Genomic DNA, 11,153 nt, shown 5'->3' with positions numbered 1-11,153 from the left:
TTACTTGGGGCATATACCAGAGCTGAAGATGATGCTTTGTCCTCAGCCTTCAGAGGTCGAGGAAAGAAAAGGTTGAACAGAGTTTTTGATGTAATTGGTTTCATATACCCTGATTACTGCTACCCTCACGAAAGCAGGGGAGAAAGAGGAAAATTGTCGCTTTGGCCATCTCTGTTGTGCCAAAGGGCAAAAAGATCAAGGTTTTGATGCACCGACTAAGATATATTGGAACGGCCATAGTGCCAAAATTTGGTGAAGAGACATCTTCCGCTGCCGAAGCGGAACAAGCTACTCCCGCAGCTCGAAGCGCTGAGGAATTGACTATAGTGTCGAAGGTGCCTATAGTTGAGCCAGTCGAAGCCGAAGATGGGGTGGCCAAAAAGCCAGGGCTAGAAAAAACAATAGCTCTGCCAAAAATTCTGAGCCCACCGGTAGAAGCAGAATTTCCAAAGGTTGCAAAAGCTCCCGCCACAACTCCCAAGAGGAGAAGAATGGCTAGCGTGCTAGGCGCCGTCATGGAGACAACAAGAGCATTGACTCCTGCTCCTGTAAAAAAGGTTGCCGAAGCTGCTACGGCTCATACCGAAACCGAAGCTGGGCCTTCAGTGCCTGCTGAGACGAAGCCTGCCGTAACTGAGAAAAGGACTGAGCAAGAATCTCCAGATATTAGCATAGCTATGGAGAAGGAAGTGGCCGAAGAAGCTAAATCTCCTGCTCCCGAAGTACTGTCCAAAAATTTTGATTTTATTATTCGACATGCTTCGGGAAAAAGACTATCTGAAGAAGAAATTGCAGAAGTCAAACACTATGCCCGGGAACTGAAATACCCGAAGGGGGTCTTAGTGTTCAACGGCATGGACGAAGATGATTTCCTGTACTGTCTCCCGGACAACAAAGAGATATTTGTTTGCTGGGAGATGGCCAAAAGTATGGGATTTCCGAAGCTCGAAGCTGGCCTCTCCGCCATGTCGAAGGATGACCTCGCGGACATACTCGCATACAACAGTCTAAAGGTACAAAAGTTGAGAACTTTCAAGTTTATGGACTTGAAAATAAAGTCTTTTATTCTCATGCTAATCCTTTCTTCTTTCTTGTAGGGCTTAATCCTTAGCAACGCCCTGAGGGCGCAAAAGAATGCTGAAGATGAAAGATGCACGATAGCTCTTGGCAACCTTCGATCAGAAGTCATTAAGCTGAGAAATAAAGGCTTGGAGAAGGACAGAATTCTACTTTCATTGGTGGATAAAGTGAAAGAAGATAAGGCAAAATTTAACACTCAATCCGAAGCTTATAAAGTCGAAATTGAAGACCTTCGGAAAAAACTTGCCGAGGCTAGCGAAAATTGTGCACTCGCAAAAGCTAGTCAAGAAATAAGTGAATGGTCGACCACCAGGTTGGAGAAAAATGTTGAGGAGCTTCATGAATCCAAGGAAAAGTGTTTTGAAAAATCCTTGGATTGCGTGAAAAAATTGAAAACTAGCTTTTCCAAAGTAAGTGCTTATTCTTCTGAAGAGAATTTTATTCGAGGCGACCCCGAGGGCGTTATTGATTAGATAAACGGGGAAGCCGAAGCTTTTGAAGAAATCTTGAGCGATCGTGGGGATATATGTGCTTTCTCCGGCGCTCGAGGGTTTGCGGCTATCCTGGAGAAGGCTAGTTGCGATCATGTTAAAGCTGTGGCCCAGGCTGAAGCCGCCTTCTCCATAGACGACACAAAAGACCCTTCGGCCGAGGCTACTTTGGTGGGCGGAAAATTTTATTCCGATATCTGGGTGAACGGTAGCCAGGAATTGGCCAATGAGATTATAAAGAAGAATGAAAAAGAAACCCATGAAGCCCGGGAAGAAGCTAGGCGAGCCGAAGAAGCTGCTGAGTGCGAAAGGCGTATAGGTATTATTGTTTTGAATTTTAGCTTCGGCGTTTATTTTCTGGCTTCGAACTAACAGTTTGCTTATTACAGCCGAACTGTCACCGCTGCCTCAGCCATACAACCCCCTAGCCGATCCAGTTATGAAAGAAGCACTGGATATTATGAGCATTGCTAATTCAATCGTCGACCAAGTCGTCGACAAGCTGCTAAACGAAGCCGCGGAGAAGATACTTAAGGAAGATTAAACTTTATTGTAATGAAACTATGTAATATTTGGTGTACGGAACAATTAATCAGACATGTAAATTGTTATAATATATTACTTTGCGAGGCATGAAATTTACGCACATACTGTTTTTAAGCCTTCGGCGAAAAAACACCTTCCCTTCTTTTCATGCTTCGTAAAGAAGAAAGCCCCTTCTATGGAAAGTATGATAAGATTGTGTTTCCCGAAGTTTCCTTCGTGCCTCAACACATTTTCATTCAACAAAGTATTGCCGAAGATTTGTTTCGTATCCAATCTTTTTGTTGTTGATGCAATATGATGTATGATGTAATGTTATGTGGAATGATGCTATGATATGATGCAATATGATGGCGATGTCGAACACACACACGCGCACCCACACTGGAACACATAAGACTCTGCATCCCCTTAGGAACGTCTTTTAAGTCTTTAAGCCCTGCATCCCCTTAGGAACGACTTTGGAGCTTCTTCACCTTCTATTTTGATGGTATTTAAGCTCTGCATCCCCTTAGGAACAACTTTGGAGCTTCTTCACCTTATATTTTGGTGGAATTTTTGGCTCTGCATCCCCTTAGGAACGACTTATGAGCTTCAAAAACTTACTCTGCGCTCCCTTAGGAACGACTTTTGTAGCTTCGGAACTTACTCTGCGCTCCCTTAGGAACAACTTTGTAGCTTCGGAACTTACTCTGCGCTCCCTTAGGAACGACTTTGTAGCTTCGGAACTTACTCTGCGCTCCCTTAGGAACGAGTTTTGTAACTTCAGAAATCTATTTAAGACGTATTTTACTCGTTGACACAGGCATAATTATTACATAAAATCGAATTTTAGTCCTTCATGACTTGTTTCTCATACAAAAATTAAAATGGCATAAAAGATGAAGATACATCAAGAATAGGATATTCTTCAATAGATATGCTTGGATTCTGGCACCGTGCTGTTGACTGTGCGAGCTTTGTATTCCTCCCGAAAATCACGCTGCTGCTGTGCGTGTGGGCACCCTTCTGGCTGTTGGCTTCGGGTCTGAGTGGGTGGTAATGGTGGTGGTAATGGGAGCTGGGCCCAGGAAGCTTGAGAGTGACTGCCGAAGCGACAGAAGCCGAAGGCTGTTGATTGCCTACGTACTCTAGTACATAGGGAGAGTAGCATGAAGTAGTATGTAAGACCTGCTTCGACTAATTCTGCCGTGCCTCAGCTTCGGCAATCTCCTTTTTCTTTTGTATTGTGATTTGGCATGTTCTTGTGGTATGGCCCTTATCTTCACCACAGAATAAACAATATAGCCTTCTAGGCTGATCTCCGTATCTTCCTCTGAAGCCCATGCCACCTCTGCCCCTTGGGACTGGTGGCCTGAAAGAGATTTGTTGATGCCCTGAAGATTGGGAGCTATGTTGTGGCCTTTGAGGCTGGCTTCCTCTGTCATCACTTAGGCTAGAATTATGGATTGATCTGACATGCCTGGGGTGGATTCTTCCTCCGAAGCCCCTGGTAATCTCAGAAAACCTATAGGCTTCTTCCCTTCTCTAACGGAAATCATTATCAGCCCGGATGTATTCATCCATCTTCTGAAGAAGCTTCTCTAGAGTTTGTGGGGGTTTCCTTGCAAAATACTGAGCCGTAGGTCCTAGCCGAAGCCCTTTGATCATGGCCACAATGACAATTTAATTGGGCACTGTGGGCGCTTATGCTCTCAGACGCAAGAACCTTTGGACATACGCCTAAAAGTATTCCTCGTCGTATTGCATGCACTGGAACAAAGCCTGAGCAGTGACTGGGTCGTCTGAAATCCTTGGAAGCTAGTGATTAGCATATCCTTTAGCTTCTGCCATAGTGTGATTGTTCCTGGTCGGAGAGAAGAGTACCAAGTTTGTGCGACACTTTTGACCGCCATGACGAAGGATTTCGCCATGACTGCAGTGTTGCCCCATATGAAGATATTGTTGCCTCGTAGCTCATTAGAAACTGCTTCGGGTCTGAGTGTCCATCATACATAGGGAGCTAGGGTGGCTTGTATGACGGGGGCCATGGGGTAGCCTGCAATTCCGCTGCTAGAGGAGAAGCATCATCAAAAGCAAAGTTGCCATGATGGAAATCATCATACCATTCATCGTCGTTGTACGAATTATCCTGACGAAGGTCTCTGTATTGAGGCCTTCGGTCTTGGTCATCCTGGGTGATATGACGCATTTCCTCAGCAGCCTCATCAATCTTCTTCTGAAGATCGGCTAGACGAAGCATCTTTTCCTTTTATCTCTGGACCTATGGTGAATGGCTTCGAGGTCCCTAATTTCTTGGTCCAACTCCTCCTCCTGAGGTGTCGGACTGGTAGCCTTCCTTTTTTGGCTCCTGGCTTCGCGTAATGTTTCTTGGTTGGCGTCTAGTGGCTGCAGTGCAGCCCCTAGCCCTGAAGACTTCTTCAGCGGCATGACGAAGGTCACAGCTTGCCGAAGGTGGTCAAATGAGTTCACCGGAGGTGGGCGCCAATGTTGGTCACTTGTTCTAAAATGCTATGAGTTAAAAACAAGGCAACACAAATGTTAATGGTTAAAGACCTTCGTCCTTCGAAGCATTATCTCCCTTAGGATATAATGATCTTCAGACGAAGGGTATGAAGGACAAATCTTCATCATCATAATATGTAATGAACAACAGAAGCATATGAAACATATTAAGAACATGAATAATGATATCAAATCATTATATTATCTATATTCTCATTATATGATCATGAATAAACAACGATGATATTAAATTACATTTGTACCTTCGGCTTGACAGAAGGTAAGAATCCGAGAGTGACGTGCGAATGAATACAAGTCAGCATGAACAGTACGGTGTTACTGTTCATCTATTTATAGGCACAGGACGCAGCCTAGGTAAAATTACATTCATATCCTTGACATTTACTATTAACTAAAAAGTAAACTGTCGAGGGCTAAGCTGTCTTTTCCTTTTAAGTCGGTTCCATCCTTCATCATCATCCTTGTGCTAAACCGAAGCTTCTCCATCCACAGCTTCGGAACTGGTTCATCCTTCTTCCAGATTGAGCCTTTCATACTATGTACACCTTCATCTCAAAGTCGAAGCTTCCTGTGATAATATACTATACTGGAAAGCATGTAAGTTGTGTTTTTTAGGACCTTCGGAAGACGAAGGCCCCAACAATATAATTTTGTTATTGTTTGGCTATAGAAAAAATATAAATAGTTTTCTATGAGTTCTTTTAATTTACAAGTTGATTATGTATGATTGTTGCCTCAAAATCTAGGCACCTGAGATGTAACGACTCCCATAGTATTAGCAAAATACATATATTACATTGGGGAAGACCGATAGACTTTACCTTCCAGAAGTCTTGGAATACTGTGGGGGATTGAATAGAAAAGAAGTGGCCAGTCTCTCGTTGTAATGGTTTTGCAGGATGTTTAAAGTTTCTCGGACAGTTTTTATGGGCACAACATTTGCCATTGTCCATCATGTGAAGTCAATCAGCCAGACCATTTTATCTTGACCTTCAAGTACGCTGAGGATTACATTCTCCAAAGAGTATACAAGGAACAATATATGTCCTTCATCGGATGATGTGTTCTAAAATTTGACAACGGCATACAGATGAGTTCTGAACAATGCTTACAGAGAGCAACGATTTTTAGAAAGAGAAGACATTAAGGATAACACTTTAAAAAGAGGGACTTCTTGTCTGCTTTGCTGGTCTCATGACGACAACAACAATTCTCCCCTCTCTATATCAAAAACTTGCCATGATTTGCTCCAATTAAAATTCTACCAAACCTAAACCGATCACATGGTAAACCACATGGGATGGAAGAAAATACAAACTGGAATCACAGTAGTAAAAAACAAATAGGCAATGCACAGAAGGATTGTTCACACTGTGGAATCTCAGCTTATCTCTTTTATAGACCAAGGGAGAGGGGGTTACAAGATGCATGGAGCCAGCCTATTAGTTTGACCCTATCTACTCTACTATAGAAGGTGTAGTTGTCATTCCTTGACCCTGTAGCGATGTCGCATGTACATCATGGATGGTCAAGGTTGTCTACATGTCATGGCCGGTCAAGGTTGCCGTTGGTCGTAGCGCACATCGCCCATGCGTGAACCCTTAGTGGCGCACTAGTACAACCAGTCTGACACATGTTGTGGGTTATGTGTGTCCCATCTCACATGTGTAACAACTTAGTGACTCTACCAACTCCTTGACCAATCACAATGAGGCGTCTAGCCTACGTGGCACGTCTAGTGTCCACCTAGCCAGAGACTATCTAGGGCCTAGGACCTCGCCATGGATGGTGGCACGCTGGGGCCTATGACCTGTGACGCACCTGAACCCTACTGTAGTCAGCGGAGCATTTAGGCATGAAAGGCCTCCTAGAGGGCCTCTAGTGGGCAGCTGGGTCCCATAGATGCCTCTAAACACATGGCGATATCGGACCCAGTCGGTGACAGGGACCGCTAGAAACACGTGGAACTTACGGGGCCCGTCAATGGCCTGTGTCAAAGGTGTAAGCGGGATGGAATCTTGATGTGAGTGCCATGCCTACCATTTCGATCATATATGAGGCATGCAGTATTTCATATCATAAGTTGCAAGATTTCATGTTTTTGCCAATTAACAACAAATTTGTGCGTAAAATTTAAAGGCTGCGTTTTCCAGTAATAACTAATAAGAACTAATTAAGAAGCTCAAGTTATTAAAAAAATTCCTGCTAATTAGTAGTCACAAATTGGCAGCCTTGAACGCGGGATGCAAGAGCCGGCCGAGCTCCTCGTCAGCGGCGTCCAGCGGCCCGCCAGTGTCGTTTCGGACCCGCCGCACGGCGGTGGTGTTGAGCGAATTGTGCTCGAACCCGTAAGGGCTTGTTTGTAAGGCCATTTCCTCGCGGGAAAATCATACTTTTTCCCGGGTCCAAAGCTCACGTGGAGATCTACCCCGGGCATACTTTTTGGCCCATTTGGAAGACAAACACCCTGGTCCAGTTCTCCCCCGACACGGAGGGATACCCGTGGAAGCGCTCCCGGCCACCCGAGGTCGGGCAAGCTTCCCTAGTTTGGAAGGGACACGAGCGGATCCGAGCGAAGCGACCGCGCGTCCGCGCCCTCCGTCGCCACCACCATCCGCTCCGCCGCCGCTCCATCGTCGTCCACATTGCTGCCATCCGCTCTGCCGCTACTCCATCGTCGTCCTTCCCCGAAGCAGTCGTGAGCGAGACGTGAGGCGACGGTGCCCTCCACCACCGCCACCGTCTCGGATTTGTCGTCATTCACCGCCATCTCTGCCTCAGTTTGCTGTCCTCCACCACCGTCTTCCGCGGCACTATGTAAGACCTTCGCTCCTCCTTGTAAATTATGTACTTACCTAGGGTTTCAATTCATTCTCCATTATTCGGTTCTTCGAAGGTACAATACAATGTTGTCTCCAAGACCCAGTACATGGTCTTCTCCAAGATCCAGTACAAGATCGTCTCCTCCAAGATTTGAACCCCAACGCTAGTGAGGTATGCACCTACCGAGTACAAGGCCGACTCTCCTATGATTTATCATGAACTGCATAAACTCTAATGCACGCACCTAGCGGGTTCCAGAGTCCTAGTGAAATCTGATGAATTTTTATGCATGAACCAAGAGGAAGTTGCTGGTTTCAGTTTGGGGCACAGTTTTTGGATCAGTTAAGTGATGCCTATTTTTTGTTTAGAACAATACATCGATTGATCTATTTAAACTGTCCATCTTGATGCATTTTTTGTTCAGTTGAACTTGAACTGGGTTCTTTAATAAATTCACTGCAAAAAATCTGCATTCAACAATTGTTTGGAGGTTTGAATGAACTAACCTCAGAAGGGGTTTAGTTGCTTGGTTTCATCAGTAGCCAGTATTAATGGATCAGAATGACTTGTAGACAAAAGGAGAACCACCCTCTAGTTCTTGCATTTCTTCACTGAAAATTGATGCTGCACTGACTTCGTATACTTTTTAGGAGCTTGTCAGTTCTGACTGTTTGGTTCGGCTTCTTTGAGAGAATGGTTTAAGATCAATAGGTGTATCACTGTAGTCTGCAAATTAGATAATCGCAATTCTTATCTAAAAAATTAGGTTTGAAACCACAAATAATCAACGACTACATATTGAAGTACAATGAAATTTTGTTACATTATCTAAAAATTGCTGCATTGAATCAGTACCTAGAAAAGATTGCTGCATTTCTTTCTTATTAGTTTCTGTGAACTGATGTGCTAGTTTAGAATCATGCTTGAGAATTGAGATCTAGAAACCCAAATGAATAAATTTTTAAATAGCATTATCTCAGTCTTTTTAAAACAGTGGTCTCTATTATAGCATTCTTGTATCATCTTTTGTCTATTTATTTCTTTCAAACTGGACAACCAGGGGGTTTAAAGTAGCATGCTACATCAAGTTTCAAATACCCTGAATCTGTTACATTGCTCATTGAATCAGTTACAACCTGAATCAAGTTTCACTGCACTGGATATATGCTTCAATTATAATTACCTAGAGAGTAATAGCAGTTTTATGTGATAGGAGAACATCTAGCAGTTTTGCCGAACGGGTATGCTAGATTGCAAAGCATCATCCATAGGGTAGTAGTAACAGTTGCTCTCCTAGTTGTTACTACTATGCATTCAGGTTTATGTGTGATAGTAATAGCTGTTCTCTTAGCTGATCTGTAATAGTAATAGCAGTTTTATGATATATGTTCAGTTTTATCATGCTTGTGTACTTTTAATTGCTGCGAGGGACAGGTATTTGGCCGTCTAGTATCTAATAGGAAAGGGCTTAGTTTTTTGTTAAGTTAGCTCAAGTATTTTATGGTGCTTCTTGCATCTCTGTCAACTAGGAAGGCAAACTTCTCTGTTGTTGGTGACTTTTTAGCTACTGTGCATGCAAATAGGAAAGCATTCAGAATTTTTTAGCTCCTGGTGACTTTTCTCTGTTGCTTTGGTTATGTGCATGCAACCATGTATACTAAGTTATTAACAACGTGTCAATTGGTATTACTTGCAGAGTGGAGGCAACACATGAAACCAACATGGAGAAGAAAAATGAAATGGCATTCCACATGAAGCTTGTGAAAAAGAGTTAAACTCGTAATTTATTCTAGTGCAGAAGTTCCTAACCAAGAGATTTGTATTCCATTTTTTATATTATATTGTCTATCTATATGTGTGAATAAAGGTGACCTTATATGATGTGATGATGTATGAATTAGCTTCAATGGATATTATATGGTATTCAAATTAAACTTTACATGAATTATATGTGGTGCATTATTTTTGGATGTTTAGTGATGTTCATTGTGTTTCTGATTTTCCCAAATATTTCTCTTTTTTCTTTGATTTTTTGATTTTTTAAGTATTTTGCTCAAGAGGGGTATTTAATCCCTTGACTTCCAAATGGTGCCAAGTATATCAGAGAGGGGTGATTCTCCCTGGAAATGAAAGGGCCTCTATAAATCCCCTTCAGGGCTGATTTCCCAAGGAATTTCCTCTCCTCGCTGCCAAACCAGTCCTAAAGGTTGAATCGTCGCCGATGTTGAGAGCACGCTCCATTGAGCGCCGACACCAAACCGCATCGTAGGTTGAGTCGTTCCCGCCACACGGCTTGCACCCCATGAAGTGCGTCGTGAGCAACCATCGTTCGCTGCCGGGCGCCGACAGGGTGATCGAATCCCGCCGCATATCCTTGAACTTGTCCGCGATGTTGGCCCAGAAGCCGCTCAGGCGTTAGGAGCTCTCGAGGAACGTCTTGTCGCCCCTCCTGCCGTGCTCCGTCACGAGCTGGTAGATGAGCGCCGACTGGTCGCAGGCCTCATACGGCTTCTGGTCGGAGAGCATCTCAGCGATTACTCTGCCGTACAACTCGCGCACTGGGCCACGCGGCCCGATGCGCGCGAGCGCGTTGAGCAGGTCGAGCGACCACTAGCAGTTGCGGATGATGAAGCTGTCGGCGTTTATGCCGATCTAGCTCTTGACGGTGTACACCTTCTCCTCCGAGCCCGGCAGCACGAGGTTGTGGCCAGCGTACTTGTCCCACGGCGGCTCGAAGAGCATGTCGGTGAAGATTACGTCGGAGTCCACCCACCATAGGAGCTCCGTCTGCGGGTGCGTGAGCATCAACATCCACAGCAGCGGCAGATTGGACCAGAACCCCGACAGCTCGGCGTCGAGCACCGCGGTGCTGTAGAAGATGTCGAAGCCGTGGACGCGACAGTAGTCCGCCTTGGTCTTGAACGCCCGGAGCAGCAGGTGTTCGCCGTTGGGGTCGCTGCATCGGCGCGGCGACGACCCGGGGGCTCCCCGGCGCGACGAAGGCTGGGAACCGCGGGTTGTCGCGGAGCCATTGGGTCCTGCACGCGTCGTAGTCGACGGTCGGGCCGAGCGAGTACGGTGGGTCCGTCAGCTGGCGCGGAGGCGGCAGCTGTCGCCGCTCCGCCTCGTCATCGTCCGCACCTGGACCCGGAGGCGGTGGAGCTGGCGACAGTGGTGGCGGCGATGGCAGTGGCACTGGCTGTGCTGGCGGCGGCTCATTTCTAGGTGCGATGGATAGAGCGTCGCGGCGGTCAAACTCGATGCGGATGCTGGGGACAAGGGCCAAGTCGGACGTCCTGAACAAGAAGAGGGCGCACGGCGCGACGACGAAGAGGAAGAAGACGGGGAAGACCGGAATGGGGAGCAGACGATGCTGCCGGGCACGTCGGTCGGCCGCAACGGGTCGCTCCGTCATCGTCGACGATGTATTGGAAGGAGCTCACTGCACCCTGCTGCACTGCAGTGCACTGCACCATGGGACCTGGGTTGCTAATTTGCTGCACTGCAGTGCACTGGACCTGCACTGTTATGTGTATGGTATGGAGGGTGGACTTTCGAAGTCTGAGGTCGTCAGATTGTAAATAGTTTAATTAGCAGGCTTTAAATGCAACGTACGGTCCAGCCAGTAGTCAACCGCTCGTGTGCATTAGATCATGTAATTAGGAGTTCTTTTAAGGGGTCGATAGAGTT

The 11,153-nt window shown here is 45.7% G+C and overlaps 1 long non-coding RNA gene and 1 pseudogene across 1 annotated transcript; one reads left to right on the top strand and one right to left on the bottom strand.

The window, feature by feature from the left end:
* Positions 1–6,856: 6,856 nt before the first annotated feature.
* Positions 6,857–10,948, bottom strand: LOC103640349 (probable glycosyltransferase 4; annotated as a pseudogene).
* On the top strand, positions 7,041–9,433 carry LOC103639222 (uncharacterized). Its single transcript, XR_559319.3, has 3 exons — positions 7,041–7,457; positions 7,537–7,634; positions 9,160–9,433. It is a non-coding gene; the product is annotated as an uncharacterized lncRNA (long non-coding RNA).
* Positions 10,949–11,153: the final 205 nt, after the last annotated feature.

Source organism: Zea mays, chromosome 9 (assembly GCF_902167145.1).
Source record: "Zea mays cultivar B73 chromosome 9, Zm-B73-REFERENCE-NAM-5.0, whole genome shotgun sequence".
Taxonomy (NCBI): Eukaryota; Viridiplantae; Streptophyta; class Magnoliopsida; order Poales; family Poaceae; genus Zea; species Zea mays.
The sequence above is the reverse complement of the archived record's forward strand: the minus strand, read 5'-3'. Positions and strand labels throughout refer to the sequence as shown.